This window comes from Lissotriton vulgaris, chromosome 8 (genome assembly GCF_964263255.1).
Source record: "Lissotriton vulgaris chromosome 8, aLisVul1.2, whole genome shotgun sequence".
Classification (NCBI taxonomy): Eukaryota; Metazoa; Chordata; class Amphibia; order Caudata; family Salamandridae; genus Lissotriton; species Lissotriton vulgaris.
The window spans coordinates 857,585,624-857,605,681 of record NC_141696.1 but is presented as its reverse complement, the minus strand read 5'-3'; positions in this window follow the sequence as shown (position 1 = coordinate 857,605,681).

The following is a 20,058-nucleotide window of genomic DNA, read 5'->3' as shown; positions in this document are numbered from 1 at the left end:
GGGCTAATGGGGTGGCCATGTTCTCCATGCTGGCTAAAATGCAGCCTGCATGGAGAAGGGCAGAGTGCGCATGACTGGTTTGGGTGGCCCGAGAGGGCTGACCAAAGAGTCTTTGCGCATTTGGGAGTGGGCAAATCACCCCTCCCCTGCCCTGCTAAAAGAGCAGAGCAGCCCCAACCCGCCCACCCGCTCGCCCGCAATGCGCAAAGCTAACATAAAATGGTAATAACTTTTAGTTATTACCATTTTATGTTTTGGCTTTCTGGCACTGTGAGAAAGCAGTGGGGTGATGCTTCTCCGCCCTAGTGGAGGAGGCACCCCTGGGACAATTCCTCATTGACCTCAGTCTTGATGTTCCTAAAGTGGAGGATGAACATAAACCTATTCTACTATTTGCAGATGACACTGTATGCATCCCAGCTGGCTTTGAGTTATTCTGCGGCAACAGGAAGCTTACCACTAACAAGAAGAAAAACACATTTGTTATTATCAAATCGAAATTACCTTCAACTTTTGCTGGTGATGAGTTCATCTGGAGTTCTGAGACAACCATTTGAAGATCTTTAGCAGCAGGCATAGGATGTGAAAGCAGGAGGTGCCCACTGCATTGACTTGAGCCATCATGTTGAGCTTGTCATCTAGGATGATCCCCAGATTTCTTGCGTATGTGTTAGTTTACAGTAATGTCGAAGGCCAGTTTGTAAAATGTAATTGTAATTGTGTTTTATATCTGTGTTACCAGTGTTTAACACTGAAGTTTGTGCTTTTTTACTGTACTTTAGATGTTACTAGGGTTATAAGTGTTATATGGGATGGTTTATATGGTTTTACCATTAAAGGTTTCAATTTTCAGTTGTCAGACTTTATTTTTATTTCCATGGATCACTTGACTCGAATTGGATGTACAATTTTTCTCTGTTTTATTTTAGCGTTTTTGGACTTTTTTTATTGAATTTATTTGGAATTGAATTTTTTGAACTGTCATTTCAGCTACAACATCATAAGTCTTTTTTCATTTATATATGTTATAGGGTGGGCATCGTTCAATCTGTTGATTTTAGGATTCTTCATTTATTGTCTCTATTTATGATTTTATGATGGTGTTAGCGTAGTTTATAGGTGGTCAAATATGTTTGTTTTGTTAAAATATTGTTGGTTATTTTACATTGTATATTTGCATATTTTTAAATGTTTATTTTAGAACATTTTAATTACCAATCAGGATTTTTGTATTTCTAATTATTTTTATTGCAATCAGTATTTTTAATTTGCTTTAATAATATTCATAAATACATATTAGTAAAGTATCAGTGTTTGAATTTTATCCAAGTTAAATGGTGCTGATATGGTGTGTATGTTTTCAAAGTAGGGTTCCTGCAGCTGAATCTAAATATGGTAGTCCTGGGTTATTGGTAAAGGGTCTTGCTTTAAATGGTAGGAGTTCTTGCATTTGTTCAGTTTTTGGGAGACTCTTGTTTTGAGTTGGGCTAGGGATTGTTCCGGTCTTAGCTTCCGAGGCTAATATTATTACACCCTTTTACTCTGTCTTTTCCAGCCTATTCAAAAGATTCAGCATTGGAATTAGAACCCACTATCGCAGCATAGGTCTATGGATTTTACACACCATCAGATCATCCAGTTTCTTCTTCCTGTTTACTTGGAGGCTCAAGAAAGAAGGTGTAGGGGGGTCTGTTCATCACGCATGCCACTTGCACTGTAGAAAATACCAGAGCATTGCAGAATAAACAAGAACAGTGGAACCCTGTGGTCACAAAGTTCTAAAATGTGGAGTGAAACCTGCGGACTCTGGAATAGGTAGTTGATATACTGTGGCTCAGGTGTATGGAATTGAGTAACCCACTTATCTTGCATTGGACAAGGAGCTGTGGTGGCATATATTTAAGAGTGTGTGGCTATCCATGGTGCAGCCGGTGCAGTGGCACCGGGCCAAGAGGTCTTAAGGGACACTCACCCCTAACAATGCTCTATTTTGCTATAAAGTCAGCAATCAGGTGGCCCTTGATTCTGGCACTAGGGCTCATGGCATCCATACCACGCCACTTCTTCTACTGTTATTACGCTGTGAATTACAATAATTGTGAAGTCGTTACTCTTGAGTTGGGGGTATTGAAAAGACTTAGGAGAATATTAGCATTCATGTCTCTAAGGAATCAGGATTTTTTATCCATAATGGGAGGGCGGTGGAGGGGGGGATTTTTATATTCCTCCTCTGCAGACAGACCATTGGTATACATACATCAGGTTGTTTAATTGAACTTAAACTGTGATTATCAAAAAGGGGGACAAGGTATATGCAGAAGGCTTTGTGGGAAAGTCTGCACAACACCTGCATTGCTGTGGGCGCTACCATAAGCCATTTATTTTTGTAAATGTTTCATTTCACTGCATTTCCACAATTTGTTGCAAACAAAAAAACCTGAAGCTTGTTAAGAAAAACTCTTTTGAACATAACTTTGCAATTTGCTTCCCATGGTCTGTCCTTTGAAGAGCAAGTCTGCAGACTGCATTCTGTGGATACAACTGCAATGTTGCCAGAAGGCAAACACAAATTAGATTTTGTTTCATTAGCGCTGTCCTTTCCCCCTACATGCGTCTTAGCTGAAGCATATTTTCGATCTTCACAGAAAGCGAACAGACAGAAGGTAATGTTCATTTTCCAGAACCACATAGAAAACATCTCAAGCTGTACACTTTTTCCTTGGGGCGAAAACTACAAATTGTTGCATGACCTTAAGAGAGCGAATGCTTTCTGAGTTACAGGGCCCGGCTTTTTCAAGAATCTTGAGAGAATATACAGAGGTGGCCATTTTCCAGTGTTGCATGCGAGTATACAACAGTTGTCCTCCAAGTAAAACTATTTTAAAGTAAAATTCAGGAAATAAAGTATTTGTAATGTTTTAACAGTAATTTTTATTATTTCAAGTTTTTACTGCATTATAAATTGAGGTGTAGCCTCATCTTGCAAATAGGCACACTTGTCCCTTATCCTGAAAAATTATTTCCCTTCAAAAACTCTTTTTTAATTACCTGAATAGTTCCTCCATTTTCTCTGCTATATAGTCTCCTGCCCTGCATCTCATTATGTATTACATCTCGGGGTTTGCCCAAATGATCCCACAATACTTGGGCAAGGAACAATCTAGACTAGAGAAAATAGTAATTTATGGGAATTCATTATTACAAAAGTAATTTCCACCGTGAAAATGTAAATTAGTCACTAGTGATGTATTTGATTATACAAAACATTATTCAGATTTTTTAATATGCATTGTGATCTTCACTCTGGGTTCAGGTACCGGAAGTGTACATAATAAAACACTTATGACATACAGTTCTACATAAACTACACACAATACACAAAAAAACAAAGAAAGATTATGCTCTGCTATACAAATTCTGGCTTTACTATTTGCGCAGCAACTAGAAATTTTCTTCAGTCTTCATGTTGTTTGTCCATACTATGGCTGATCATCTTAATTTTTGCACAGTTCACAAAGGAGGTTGTCTATCGCTGGAACACGCGTAGAGGACAAAGTTGTCCTCAGTTTCCTAGGGTGTGTCTGCAGAAATATGTTTTTGCAAATTGAAAAAAGGAGACTGCTCCAGATGGTGGTCTAGACGTGTTTCACCCTTTAAGATTCAGAGCCTCTTCAGGACAGTGGAAGATAGAGCAACCAGAACAAATCTGGACAGAGCGAAAACTGAATTAAGAGCTCCTCCCCTGGCCCAGGGGAGGTCGTAATGGAATCAGCTTGTAGCCTGCCTTGTTGCTGGGTAGGTCACAAGGCAGATGCAGGAAGTTGCAATCTTTATGGTTACATCGCCAGCGAAGTGATGAAGACAATGGAAAGGTATTGAGCCTTCTAAGTGTGTCGTTCTGCGTGCGTCCTCCCAAAGTGGGAAACAATGGGAGAATGTGCACAGAACGACACACAGCCAACTTAGCCGGCTTCCCTTCTCGAGATACCATAGGGAATAGAAATCAGGACCACCATGAAGGCTCAATACCTTTCTCTGATATGCTGGCCCTTTCAACTTTAGTTAGATGGCTTAAAATCCGGTCAAGCACCGAATTAGAGCTGAAGCAGGCCATCATAAGAGGTTGTCTTTCTTTGGACTAAGGCCATACCATTCCATGGCTACATTATATTAAAGACTTACTAGAGCAATTGAGGTGCCCTGCCCTATAAAGGCCACCAGGAAGGATCAACAAGAAAGACCTGCCCTTAGTTAAAAACATTTATGGTAAGACCTAAAACCGATAGAGAAGACAGAGAACTTCAGAAACCCATACATACTTTTAAAATCAGTTTGAATTTCTGAAGTTATTTGAGAACCTTTAAAACTCGTTTTATTGTATTTGTAATCATTTATGATATGTATGCATACGAAGACATGAGTTGTTATCCTATTCATTGTCCATTTTGTGTATGTGATGTGCTTTTATGGTTTTTATTAATCAAATAAAGTATTTTTGACTTGAATCATTTGAGACTTAAAGTCAAGCTGATTTTTTAAATGAACAAGATTACACAGGTCCATGGAAGAACACAAGCTCTCCATCATATCACCCAAAGAAAGACACATTGGGGCCTATTCACAAAGGCATTTTGGAGTATGTAAAGTAGCTTTCCTGTGGTGGTCTTTTACATACTCTTACATGGCTTTGTGTATTGCCCTAAAACATCGAACATTTGAATTTTCAGGGAAAATTCGGAGAATATTTGTATCTAGTTAATACAAATAGAAAGGACTTATCACGCACTCTTTGCAGTTTTCCAGATATGTCTGCCCTTTTTTGGGACAATACACACATAAGAGTACGTAAAAAGAGTACTCTGATCATACTACTTCCCATATGCATGACTGCCTTTTTAAGACAGTCATATTAGCACTGGGTCACATGGCCCTTTTCAATTGAGACTTCTCCCATGTGGAGCAGCAGGAACCTGCAGATGTGCCCACTGCAGGAAGCTACGCCGACCTAAGTTGGGCCACCGGATCTCCCTCTGGTAGCTCCACTGCTAGGGTAACGATAGGGGCCTACCATCACATTACAATACCCTGCAACAGTAAACCCAGTGAATAAAATGTGGCAGGCATATTGGCACAGGATGAAGGGATTCTCATCAGGGGTTTTTTCAAACTCTGGGGAGCTGCTCCTTACCCAACACATTCATCTAGGGAGAGAAAACAAACAGTTTAAACCTCCAAGAAGGAATTATGAAACAAGTAGCATTTCTACTTTCAAGGTTGATAGATAGAAAAATTCACCACCACGAAAATGAATGCCTATTCTGATAAGAAAACTGAAGTAATCATGATACATTTCCACTGCCATTCGGCTAGAGCACTAACCGCCTGATTCATCATTCATATTTGCGCTCGCAAAGGGCCAGATTCTGAGAATCTGGCCCTTTGCGAGTGCGATTTTAGCATTTGGGATTCAGCATCCCAAATGCAAAAATCGCTATTTGCTAATTCGCATATTTGCGTGGATTTACATTTAAGGAATCTCTATTTGAGATTCCTTAAATGTAATTCATCATCCATTTTACAATTGCGAAATCGCAATTTCGGGCCGCAATTTACCGCGAGGTCAAACCTCGTGGTAAATTGCGAAAACTCAGAAAAATGCATTTAAATGCATTTTTCTGAGTTGCACGTTACACACACACATGTCCTTTGGACATGTGTGTGTGCAACACCTGTGTTATTTTCCATTGCAGGGGTGCTACAGGGTGTCCTTTGGACACCCCTGGCACCCTTGTACTCGCAATCTCATTTGCGATTAGCTGATTGCTAATCGCAAATGAGGAATGACTCCCCATGCATTCCTATGGGCCTTTTGGCCCATAGGAATGCATGGGGAGTTATTCCTTATTTGCGATTAGCAATTAGCTAATCGCAAATAAGGAATCAGTGGGAATCGCAATTAATATTGCGATTCCTACATGAATACCGTTTTGCGAGTCTCAAATAGCGATTCCTTATGAATCGCTATTTGAGCCTCGCAAAACGGCCCGTTCATGAATAAGGCTGTAAGTCATCTGTAAAAAAGACTTGTGTTCTTAAAAATAAGAAGGTTGAGTTTTTTCAATTCCATATGGTGTAGTTAATAGCTGCAATCTTACCTAACGTAAATGGTTTTGAATTTGCTAACTTGAGAAAGAATAAAGGCTTCACTTGACCTAGGCACATTTGAACTTTTGGCTTTCTTGTCTTAGTAGGTGTCAGCAATCCATCACCTAATTTGCAGAGCTAACCTGCAGGCATTTTACTCCATGCATTGTTAAGAGGAAACAGTATATTTCATCACCGAAGAATAATGAAACCATCATCTTCTGTTTCTACAGTGCCATTATGTGATTGGATGCAAATATATATCCATTTCCAAGCATAAGATATGTTTCTAATAAAAATTTCACAATGACGGTTATCTTTGTATAGTGGCTTCTACTGTTGTTTTGCAGTATTTGTAAACATGTAGCTTGTACAAGATTAAGGATGCACTAGTGTAGTACTCTTCCGTATTCAGAACCAGAGAACCAGTGGCATAGCCAGCGTGACCTGGGCCCTAGTGCAAGGAATGAGATGAAGCCCCTGGCTTGTATTTGAACTGTGGAATACAGCAAAAATCAAGATTCAGTAGGCCCAGCACCTGCTTCACCAATGGAAGCTTCACCCCTGCAGATAATGGGGTACGTACCAACCTCTTAAAAGAAATTATCAACCACAGAGTTAACTATGGAATCTCAGTTGCTGGTTGCATGTTCATCTTACCCACAACCACAGGGCATGCCCAATACATTTTTATGCTCTGGCTTGACAGCGCAGCTGTCACCAGAGAGTTGTGTCAGAATCACCAGAAGACCTTTAGCTCCGGCCACATTTTGGGATCCAGTCAATTAATCAATCAATCAATCAGAACATTTGGTAATCGCACTACTTACCCTTGAGGGTCTCAAGGCGCAGGGGGGGGAAGCTGCTACGGCTCGAAAAGCCAGGTCTTGAGGAGTCTTCTGAAGGTTAGCAGAACCTGGGTCTGCCGTAGGAGGATAGGGAGGGTGTTCCAGGTCTTGGCGGCGAGGTGGGAGAACGATCTGCCGCTGGAGGTCGCTCTTCAGATGCGGGGGACGGTGGCGAGGGCGAGGTCAGTGGAGTGGAACTAGCGGGTGGGGGTGTTGCAGCTGAGTCGTCTGTTGAGGTATGCTGGTCCGGTGTTGTGGAGTGCCTTGTGTGCATGGGTGAGGAGCTTGAAGGTGATCCTCTTGTTGACAGGGAGCCAGTGAAGGTCTATCAGGTGGGGAGTGATGTGGCTGTGGTGAGGGATGTCGAGGATCAAGCGCGCAGAGGCGTTTTGGATGCGTTGAAATCGTTTCAGGAGTTTTCCGAGGCTCCTGCATAGAGGGTGTTTCTGTAGTCCAACTTACTGCTGACTAGGGCCTGGGTGACCATTTTTCTTGTTTCGGTGGGGATCCACCTGTAGATCTTGTGGAGCATGCAGAGGGTGTTGAAGCAGAAGGATGAGATGGGGTTGACCTGTTTTGTCATGGAGAGGGTAGAGTTAAGGATGAACCCTAGGTTGCAAGCGTGTTGGAGCTGTTCCCAGTGCTGACGGCCACCAGGAGTCGTCCCAGGCTGAGGGAGAGGGGCCGAGGCTGAGGAATTCCATCTTGTCCGAGTTTAGCTTCAGTCGGCTGTTCTTCATCCACTCGGCGACGGCTTTCATTCCTTCGTGGAGGTTGGTTTTGGTGGTGAGGGGGTCCTTGGTGAGGGAGAAAATCAGCTGGGTGTCATCGGCGTAGGAGATGATGTTGAGTTCATGCAGTTGGGCGACGAGGGTAAGCAGTGTCATGTAGATGTTGAACAATGTCTGGCTGAGGGATGAGCCCTGGGGTACACCGCAGATGATCTCAGTGGCTTTGGAGCAGAAAGGGGGAGGCAGACGCTCTGGGTTCTGCCAGAGAGGAATGAGGTGGTCCAGCCCACAGCCTTGTCTCGGATCTCAGCATCGTGGAGGTGTGGGCGAAAGGTATGGTGGCAGACACTGTCGAAGGCGGCTGACAGATCCAGGAGGATGAGGGCCGCGATTTCTCTGTTATCCAGCAGGGCCCTGATGTCATCGGTGGAGGCAATGAGGGCAGTTTTGGTGCTGTGGTTGCTGCGGAACCCCGACTGGGACGGTCCAGGATGCTGTTCTGCTCACTTCCCCAGAAAAAGATGAGGATTGATCGTTTGTGGCAGTGACCCCTGACGAAGGGCCCCAACAGCCCGAAATGCATTGGGTTTTAATAAACGCTGCTTCTGGATGAACACATGCGTCTGTACGTGTTTTTGATCGAAGGTCCGAATGGATACATCAAATACATGAGAAACTTTGAAAAATGGCATTATACCATGCGCGTGGAACAAAATGGATGATTATGGTGATAAGATGGAACAAGAGAATGATTATATGGTTTAAAATTGTAGAAAAACGTTCGAATTTTGAAAGCAACAAGCAATAGCAATGCTGTGCCTTTGAATTGGGGCAAAAGATGTCCCAAAATCATGGGTTCTGCTCAAGGTAGCAGGTCAGTTGTCTGTTGACGATCTTCTCGATGACCTTCGCCGTGAACGGGAGCAGGGAGATGGGCCGGAAGTTCTTGAGGCCAGGAGTAAATGTTTTGATTGGGCAGAAGTTGTGTGTTCCATGCAGCTGTGATCATTGTGTTTAATAATCCAGTTGGCTGAGCTTGAACTTTCAAGGGCACACGCATGATACTGTAATGCTATTAATCCGTTCCGTGCTCGCCGACGGGAGCACTACCTCGCGGGAGCTGCCGTCGGCCAATGGTGCCCCGCCCCCTCAATAGAACGCCTGCACCGCGGCGTAAAAACCACTCCGGTTAAGGCGTTAAAGTACCTTAGATACTTGATGGTGTTTTCTCTGGCAGGAGCACAGATAGGAGGAGGGCAACATTAATCTATGTGGATTTTAAGGTCTGGCTTGACAGTGCAGCTGCTACCTGAATATTTAATCTACAGCAACATTATTATATTGTACTTTACTTCCACACAAATACAGAGCCATTCGCATACTATCTGCTAGTATTGCTTTATATTACTATACAACATTCCTTTAAACTCTGACCTATTGGCATTGCCAATGCTTGTTATTGTTTATATCATTACTTGCTAGCTAGTCATGTTCTCTGTCATGTCACCACAGAAGAGACAGAAAGTATAACCTGAAATTCATGCCCTAACCCCTGAGCTGTTAAAGTTCTGCCATTCCAAATGGCAATGGTCATACTCAGGTAGACTACCCAAAGAATGTGAAGCGTGTTCATTGGATGCAATTGTATGTATAGAAGACAACCTCCATCTGTACACTATGAGAATGTAATCCATGTGTGTTTTTTTTTTGTTTCATCTCTATATAATGGTTTAAACTATAACGTTACTATTCTTTACACTACATTGATGAATGATTGACGATTAGGAACATGTGAAGAGTGTGGTATGTTTTTTTTGTGCAAAGATGGGAAGGTATACTGCTAGCCAGATCACATCAAAATTTATGAAAGGGGACATTTTTGCTGTCATTGACCTCTTGAGTAACTGGTGGCTACATTTCCTGCACCATCAAGATCCCTTTCTTGGGAATATGTTTTTAAAAAATTCAGACTAGTAAACGTAAAATGACGGTTCTGTTCATTGAGTTTAATGCTTCCTTGCAGGCCCTTGAGGGGGCGTTTTTGAAAATTACACATTATGAAGGTAGATCGACCATCAACAACCTGGTATGGCTAACTCATGTACAATGGACCCTCTCCACATTTTGCCTTTGTACGAAGTGACAATCCTCACAGCAGGGAGTCTCCAGCCTGGAGTATCCACAACAGATGCACATGGAGGTCTGAACTTTCCTCACCTGGATATCAACAAGCACAGAGATATTGATAAGGAAAAGAGACACAAGGCTGCTCTCATCTAAAGGACCCTTCTCACTCTGAACAATAGACTTATCCTTCACTCCCATCATCTACCAAGTGTCTGTGCTCCAGGAAGACGTATGAACGGCCCCTCTCAGCAAAATCATCAGGAATGTCAGCAATACATTGTCTGGGAAAACAACTTCACCTACATCATGTACACATGGACAGGTCTAGAGCTTCGGAAATGGAACCCACAGACCTCCTTTACTCTGCTTCACTTATGTATACAATGCATGTACCACACTGGCCACTTACACAAACAGTTAAAGTAAAGGATGACTACAAGGGATTTTGTTTTGGAAGTCACTTCACTGAAATGGTTTTTACTTATCGGTTCTTCAACAAATTGAACCTAATGTATCCACAGGATTACTTTGATGTTAATCACCAATTTTAAAACAAAAAGTAAACAAATACAATCAAGAGAAGAAACACAGCAAAAAAAGATTATATTCAAAATTAATTATATTAAAGTTAATCAAGTGGAAAATTTCATGGGGATAGGCATGGAACAAAACTCTTAACATAAAAGTTATGAAAGGCAGTATATCTGTGTCAACTAATCAATTCATAACAGTGCATCAGCTCCAACAATAACGAAGGAAAACCAAAATCATAAATGTATCATGGTGTCCTTCAGTACAAACAATGTTGAGGAGTTAATGTATTAGGTCGACGTTTCGGTCTTGTATGGTGTCATCTGTCAGACCATCATCAGGACTAAGCTTTTCATAAAGTAAAAACCCCCTATACAAAAACAATTATATACAATTAGATGATCTATCTACAAAAATCAAATAACATCATCAACTAATTCTGTACATAAAATACAATCATGGTGTTTGTTAACTGTGTCCAACCAAAAGAGCTGTCTCTTGGGTTGGAAACTTCTCTTGTCAGCCCAATATTACCTAGGTTTATTTCAGAAGGGCTCACATTATTTAAACAAAATAAAATTCTAATTTAATTAAGGTAGCGCAAAGGCTCTTTACATTTGATATGTCCGGTGGTTGGAAGATAGCACTCTATGTTCAATAAGTAGAACTATATCTTGAATTATGATCTTATCTTTCTTCACTATTGTTACATATGATTACAACTCAATATCAAGTGATCTCAGATTATTTAAACAAATCCAGTTCAATTACATTGAAGTAGAGGTTCGCAAACAATATAGTTGCTTTCACTATCAATGTCATACTCACTTAGGTGCATCGAATGTAGAAAACTAATTTTCAAGAATGGGCACTAGTTCCAACCGAATGCAATTAGCCAAGTAGATCTACAAAAGTATGAGGGTTGATTTAGTTCAGGGAGTACGGTAATTTCGTAATATACTTAATGGGCCTGAAGGTGAATCATATGCAACATACCTTATAGAGCTCTTCTTTATATTCTAAGAGCTTGTTAGGTGGAGATAAACTGCTTGGTATCCAAAATGATCAGGAATACTCGCAATATCTGCAGTGAAGAAATATATTCCCTTTCTCAGGTGTTGTTGTTTCATTTTGTATATATACAAAGGTTCTAGACAGATTTACATTTTTGGTCATTGGGTAGATATTTGACCACAAGTTAACTTAATAAGGTGCAGTGTGACCAATGCCACAGGTGTGTAGTCTCTATACAAATCTATAGAAGTCATATTACTAGCATCGGCTTCGGAAGGGGAGAACAGGCAGGAGGACCGTGCACGTCGCACATACCATTGCAATCAGTAACAACCCAGAAAGTGAAGTATTGAAAAGATGGCCATGCTGGACTATAGATGAAGTACAAGAAAATTCAAGTCTATACCTCCCACAAGATTTATAAAGGATAATTAGAAAAAGAGTTACAAGAACAGAATTGTCCCAACCTGCATCTCCCCTGCATTGAGAAAAGAGGAAAAAGAATAGGCCCCCAAGTAGCGCATTCATCAAGAAATTGGGAATAATCGTAAGAGGAATCTGTCAAGCAAATAAAGATAAGAAGCAGTCCCATACAGGTTCATCTATGAGAGATTTGCGGTGTCGCTGATGTATCTCTAAAAAGAAAAGACACTATCTATACTTGAAAAAGACCACATAACGGCTGGTCACCACTTAGTTTAAGGTACCCTGCACACACAAGATGAGGGAAGAGTAAAACTATTTCTAAGCTGGTCCTGAGGAAGGTGGTATGAACCCACCGAAACGCACGTAGACCTGGCGTGAAAAAAACATTGACGATCTGTGTTACCTCAACCTTAGAAATTGTTTTGGAGTTTGAAAGATTGTGGGCATGTATGAATGAGTGGTGTGTATGTGAATCAGTGTGTCAGACAGGGTAATAGTTGTTTCTTCACTTATTTTGTAAAATATATAGTACATTTTGGATAGATTGTAAAAATTATGTCACTCATTTTTGCACTTTTAAAATTGATTGGATTATTACCAATGTTGATGAATTGATGTACACACAAAAAAAGATCCAAAAAAGAAAAAATTGTTTTAAATAATTTTGATAAACTTACGAAAAAAAGAAATAAAATATATCTAATGAAAGAAAAAATATTGTTGTCCCTGTACTAAATTGAAGGCTAATTGTTGTATTTTGTGAGCTACGCCATACAAGAAACTAAGACTAGACCATGGGGGAATCTTGTTATATCTGACAGATGACAACATACAAAACCGAAACGTCGACCTAATACATCAACTCCTCAACATTGTTTGTACTGAAGGACACCATGATACATTTATGATTTTGGTTTTCCTCTGTTATTGTTGGAGCTGATGCACTGTTATAAATTGATTAGTTGACACAGATATACTGCCTTTCATAACTTTTATGTTAAGAGTTTTGTTCCATGCCTATCCCCATGACATTTTCCACTTGATTAACTTTAATATAAATAATTTTGAATATAATCTTTTTTTGCTGTGTGTTTCTTCTCTTGATTGTATTTGTTTACTTTTTGTTTTAAAATTGGTGATTAACATCAAAGTAATCCTGCGGATACATTAGGTTCAATTTGTTGAAGAACCGATAAGTAAAAACCATTTCAGTGAAGTGACTTCCAAAACAAAATCCCTTGTAGTCATCCTTTACTTTAACTATTCATTGCCCAAGCCTACAAGGGTATATTGGGTCTTCCCACCTTTCTGATATACTTACACAAACAAGCACAGCATACACTTGGGATGTTAGCACTAGGTATCTTTCGTATCTACACTTACTTGCTGTTCCTGAGAAACAATGTATACATTTGAATGCATTGTCAAGATGCTCTCAGCCAGTGCCAAATATAACATTTGTAGCAAGTGAGCGAAGCAACATTTAAAAAAGAATTGGTGAGAGAAGCTAATCAAACCTTTTTTTTTGCCACTTCAGTTCATGCAGCAAACAGACCCTTTACCAAGATTGGAATACTCCAGTCTATTTTTAAAAGGGCTTCCCTAGGTTAGACACACAGCAGGCTCAAGCTCTTATTGTTTAAATTATTTGTACATTTCGCCTAGCATGTTAAAGCTTTCTGCACCAGACATGAAGCACTATATATAATGCTGTTTCCTTCTACATCTTATTTCCTCAGATTGCTTGCTATCTGAGAAAGCCTTGTCCCATTATATTCCTACAACCCTGAATCAAAAATGTACCCTGGCTTACTTCTGAATAATTCCTATCCTTTTTTTTCTTTAGATTGACTTGCCCCTTATCTTACATTCTTTGCATGCCTTCTATTTGTAAGTAGATTTTCCCCTCATTTTCGTGCCTGCTTGCCGTAATCTCTTTTGTTGTAATTCTGCAGAAGACTCTCGCCTCATTTCATATATCACAACCTCTTCTTTATAAACCTGTATCCCTGCAACCTAACAATCCCCAACCTCTACCAGCCTACTTATCTCAATAACAATATTTGCCTGTAAGCATGTCCCCTCTAGCTTGTATTAAGTATAAATCTACCACAAAAAACTGAGTAGATGCATGGATTTTTTGAGGGCACATGACTAATCTCAATAACCAAGAACACCACTGTTTTAAACATTAACTTTGGGATCCGAAGTAGGGTGCTACTCGCCTTACAGTACTGCAGTGCTGTGTCAGGGGTAATAGGTGTTATATTAAGGCAATATGAAAATAATTTTTTTTAAAAGCGGTGCAGCCTCCCTACAAAGGGAGGACCAACAGTGATTACCAGGTGGCTATCAAATCTGTGACTGCTCTTAGCTAGTACAGGAGCAATGGGCTGGATCCTCAGGTGATAATATCCCCTCAAGGGAGATCCCATAGCACAATGCTATAGCACAATGGGGCATATTATCAAGCAGGGCGATAGGCAATTATCGCCGCTTTAGCGTCCGTTTTTGGCCGCTAAGCGGCGATAATTCTATCGCCCTATTAGCAAGCTGTCGCTAACTGATGTTAGCGACAGCTTTTAGGCGATTGCGAGCGGTTTGGGGCCGCTTTGCATGTCAGCGATGTCTACCACTAATGACATGCAAAGTGGGCGTACCCAACCAGTTAGCGACTGAAAGCAGTCGCTAACGTCGCTATTGCCTATTAGCAAGGCAGGCGTAGCGATGGAAATATTCACACTAAGCGCGAATATCTCCAAATGCTAACACCTGCCCAGACCAATTCTTAGCCATGTTATCCAATGGGAGGTGGATAACATGGCTAAGAGCATTTTGTTGCTAATACGTGAATATCGCTGTATATTCACGCATTTCGCCGCTATCGCTGGATACTTTAGCACAATGGGGAAAAACGTTGCTAATAGCATTTTTTCTCCGCTAACATATCCAGCGATAAAAAAAATGCGCTAAGCGCATTTTGCGCTAAATATCGTTATTCCTTGGTAATATGCCCCAATGTTCCTTATTTGAGCTCTATTCTGCAAAGCAGGCTATTGCTGACAGGATCCAGACCTGTTGATTGCTTGCAGGAAAATGCAACTGTCATTGGTATATGTGCTGTTGAGAAATAAGGATCTCCAATCATAGAGGCAGAATAAAACATCCAGTGTTTACCAGATCTGGCTTGCCCTCTAAACTGGTTCATCCATGATCTTCCATAAGAGTGCCACCCCCTCAGGGTGCAGTCAGTGTGTACGTGTCTCCATGCTGAGATAGGTTTTGGGACTAGCAACACAGCTGTCCCAGACTACACTCTCCTTGAGAACATGGCACCATAGCTATGTTTCTGACTCCTGCTGTGCTGCCCGGGAGCTCTGCCTCATAATACATTAACTCGGAGCATGGATAAGAAAGGGGACATGAGTAGGAAGATCTGAGGAGTAGTAGTAGCTATGCTCTAAATTTGAGAATACTTGACAGAGAGGAACCTACCATGCTGACCTGCTAGAGCCAATCAGCTGCCTTGCTAAATGTCAAAGGCCAAAAATAACATTTATGGGAACACTGAAACCAAGCATTAATCAGCTTTCTAACTACCTTCAGAATATTAGCCACAAAATATTCATGAAAAAGCTTAGAAACCACCTTGTTGGCTACTAACACCTCTGTTATCCGTCTTTAGGTCTTGCTTTTTAGCCCCAATCTGAATCTTTGTTTGTCTTTCTCTGCCTCTGTTGCCCCTTGATTTTCAGCACCATGATGCCTTCTGCTGCTGAACCTGTTTTTGCTGGCATTAGGTCCCTGCACACTTTTTTCATGCTAACCAGTGGAATATTGCCTTTGCTCTCTCCCTAACACAGGCGTGGTATAATTGTAATATTCCTGATTGGTGCATCTAATTTACTCATAAGTCCATAGTAAATGGTTCTACATATACCCAGGGCCTGTAATTGTAATGGTGCTAATGGACCTAAAAACACTCATTGTGCCACCCACAAAAGTAGCCTTCAAAAACATGTCTCAGGCCTGCCACTGCAGCTTGTAGAACATTTTCAGACTGCTATTTCGACCTGGAAAAATAAACCTTTTACCAGGAGTAAACCTTCCTTTTTTATTACTGGTAAGTATCCCCTAAGGTAGGCCTTAGGGCTCATTGGACAGGGTGCATTGTATTTAAAAAGTAGGTCTTGCGTGTTTATGTTTTGCATGTACTGGCAGTAAAAAACGTCTAGTAGTTTTTCCACTTAAGAAAAAAGACCTGTTTCTCCCATTGACAAACACTGGGTTACCTCATTACATGTAATAAGTTCCAACTTAAATGGTGAAGTTGGTTTTTAAGTTCCAATTTTGAAACTGCCTCTTATAGAAAGTTGACATTTCATTGTCCTACCCAGCTGAGCCTTCTGCCTGTGTCCTGGGTCACATGACTGAATGGCTCTGCTGTTTATGTATTGTACCAGACAGTGAGACAAATGGGGCGTTGGTTTGAACAGGATGGGCCATCCTGGCAAGTTGGCTGTGGAGGAGCTATATCTAACCCCACTTACATTTCTAAGGATTGTGCCTACAGCACACACAAAGGAACCAAACACCAGGCCTACCGGTCTTTTGTCATCTAATGCAGTTTGGAGCCCTGACCAGTGGAAGGAGAAAAGCTTTCCAGGACCAATTATGGCGTTAGGACAGGGAGTTCCCTCACATAAAGGCTGGAACCGAGTATTCACATTGGTCCTCCAGAGTCACTCATCAGACCACTCATGGACCTGTGGAAGATTCAGAAAAGGAATTGCCCTGCTGCCATCGAACTGCCATGCCGCTTGAAAAACTGGACCAACCTACCTTGTTACCAGGCTACATAGAGTGATTCCAGGGGTCAGTTGGCTGACCTCCTGAGTGAGCTACCGGGACACAACACACTTCAGAGACTTTTCTGTAACTGACCAACTGCATCTGGTCCTGCCTGAGTCCTACTGCTAGCATTTTGCTGGAATGAGTCCTAATCCCCAAGAGTTGCCTCTGCAGGTCCCGGACCCTTTGCTGGCATCAGAAGAATCACCTCCAAGAAGGTAAGGTGAAAATCCTACAGTTTAGGCTCCTTGCAACCTCAAATGGGCGCGTTCATTTTGAAACTTTGTCACCTGCAAAGACTGCCAATGCTGTACACGCTGACAGTCCTGATGATCAGCAAAACAAGATGTGTTCCTACTGGGATGATAGCCCACAACGAATGCCATAAAGGCACCAGTGATGACTGGATCCTTGTGCTACAGCAACGACCATCAACAATGCTCAACCTCCTCTTCATGCTGAAACCTCCACCTCATGGCCTCCTCCCATGTGAACAGAACTCTCTGTGACGAACGTTCGAAGGTAACTGTTCAGCGGGACTAACCTGGTCCTTGTATCTGACCCATGCTCTATTGAGGTAGGAATGAAGTTGTGACTTTCCCCTAGTCTAGCGTGTCTAGATGACCATGAGAGTGGAGCTTTGCATTTTTTTAAAGCAAACACAAGGAGATAATGGACGAAGCGCTGAACAGTCACAGATCTGGGTTGAATCCATCATGGTTCTTTAGCTCACTTCGTCACCCCAGTTCAGACACCGCTATAGGCAAATCAGTCTTGACCCTGTGCCTCATGGGAACAGTCCAGCTCGAACTGCCAAGCAATGTCTTCTCTGGACCGGAAACAAGCATCCTCGGACCTGTTTCGGGCTAACAGCTCTCATCAGCCAGATTAGCTTGAATCCAGTGGCAAAGTGAGCAAGGGACCCATGTCTGGGCATACCCTGCCAACTTAGGGCGAGCAAAGAAAGCACAAGGAGATGATGGACGGAGCGCTGAAATTTTTCAGACACTCACCCCCAGTCAGGGACCTCAGTTGAATCCATCATCCAGCCCTGAAACCGGTCCCAGGGTGCTTGTTTCCATTCCAGGGAGGACCTGGCTTGGCAGTTCGGGCTGGACTGATCCCATAAGGAACAGTGTCAAGACTGATTTGCATATGGCTGGTTCCAAACTGGGGTGGTGTGGTGAGCAAAAGAATGATGGATTTAACTCAGATCCTTGTGTTAAAAGAAAAACGACAATCATAAACATTACCTTTGCCATCTTGTCTGGTGGAAGTTCCTACGTGCACATAAACTGCAGTCATTCTGATCGACCGCAACCATTTTGTATTCTGTTAGTACCCTTTGTTTCACCCTGCCCTTACTAGCATCCCTCTAACCAACCTGGTATGTGAGCTGGGGGCTATAAACTATTGCCACGACACACATCAACTTGCTGCCACAAACTCATTTTTCCTCTCATCTCTGTTTACACGCAAACCCATGGACACCCTTACACAAACAGGTTCCAAATACCAGACTCTTGCAAACATGGTTTATTGCACTGCACACAGCAAGATTTGTTTTTGCCAACAATGGGACCTGTTTTTATCAACAGAACAGACTTTTAGATCTGGCCGGTCTCACATGTTTTAGACCCTGGAGCAAGGTCCAGCTGCAAGATTACAAGATAAGATTGTCTGTTTTGACCTGGGTGGGAGGAGAATTAATGTTGGGCTTCTGTAACCATGTTGTAGTGTAGTTCCTATTTTCCCTATAGGCCCTGCGCATTGGAATAACATAAACAGCAGTGTAGACGTAGAAGTGCGGTCTTCCAGGTCTCTACTGATTATGCTAAACTTAATTGGGTTTGTTACCAACTAGCTCAGAGGTCACTGGAAACTTTCTTGACTGAATAGGAAGTGATCAGCTTCCCAGGCACAGACAAGAAGGGATTCAGTTTTCCAACAACCGCATAAACATGACAACTTTGCTCCTTAGAATAAGAGTCAATCTCTAGAGTCGTGTGAAACAATAGACAGTTATTTTACTCAGTCAGTTGTGCAGATTACTTTCACCAAGATGCAGAGAATAGAGAGACGGGCGTTTTCAATAAAAGGTATTATTTATTGAACAGTCTTTCTTCTCATGCAAGAGAAATGAATTGCCACAATTGCAAGACTTGTTATTATAAAAAGTGTGTACAGTAAAAGGAGGATTGCAAAATAATACTGTAAAAGCATTGATAAGGTTTCTTAGCCATACAATGGTTCAAATGAATAAAATATATACATTCATATATACATTTAGCTAACGTACTCAACTGGTGCTTCTAACTACACCTACCCCAGTGTACCTGACCTAAGCCTAATACTTGGAAGGGAGTAAGTAAGTAGCAGTTTAGTTAAGTTGGTTTTGCCAAGGATTTGCTTCAAGAATTCTCTCTAAGGGTTTAGTCAACACCATACCTCTGGAATAGAATGTTGGAGGTCTTGTATCTCCTTTCAGGACTCGATATTCCAGTCACCCGCAAGGGTAGGCTGGAAATGCCGGAGCTGGATTTTCTCGGCAGGAGAAAAGACAGCGTCTTTCTCAGCGCGTCAAGGAGGAGGAGGGGCAGCGTCCGTGGGCTGCTTGCATCTGCTGGGCTCTGCAAGGGACACCTGTTCTGCTCCTGTATTCACCACACCATCGCTCTTGCTTAAGGCAACGTTGGTAATATTTATACCTGAAAGGTGCCTTGTTTGACGTAAGTTTTTGGACATAAGACGTCAATAAAGATGTCACAAGAACCGGTCGTTCTTACAGTGCTCATTAGAGTTCTATTACTAATCAAAACATAGCAAGCGGGGTTTTCCCAGGTTGCTGGGGGTTTTATCTTGTTGAAGAACTCGGAGTGTAATCTAGGAATCTAAGATCGTGGCTTCTGCTGTGTCATGTACTGTAATGAGCTGCAGAGGCGAGTTTCTGAAATATGGCTGAAATATGGCTCTGATCGTTTATGCCATTATAGGGGTATGAATGGATTATAGCCGCATAGGGGCATAAGGTCACAATATTGATCGGGGTCCTAGATTAGAACACGACACCCACTCCACGAATGTATGTCCATCAAATTACTAAAAACGAAAGCAGTAAGATGCATGTGTATTCCTACCCACCCCAAAATACATATTTGCATTTGAAATGGCGTATTTGAAATACATGAAAATATAGGTACTGTACGTCTTTAAGCATAGAAATCATTCAAAAATTATAGCATATGTAATCAGTTGAACGATTTTGCGAAAAAATGAATTACACATGAAATATCTCTTTATACAGAAAAGAAGGGCGAGATTATTTCATCACATATAAATGCATTATCTGTAACATGTGGTAGAGGCTGAGGTAAAGTTATTATGTC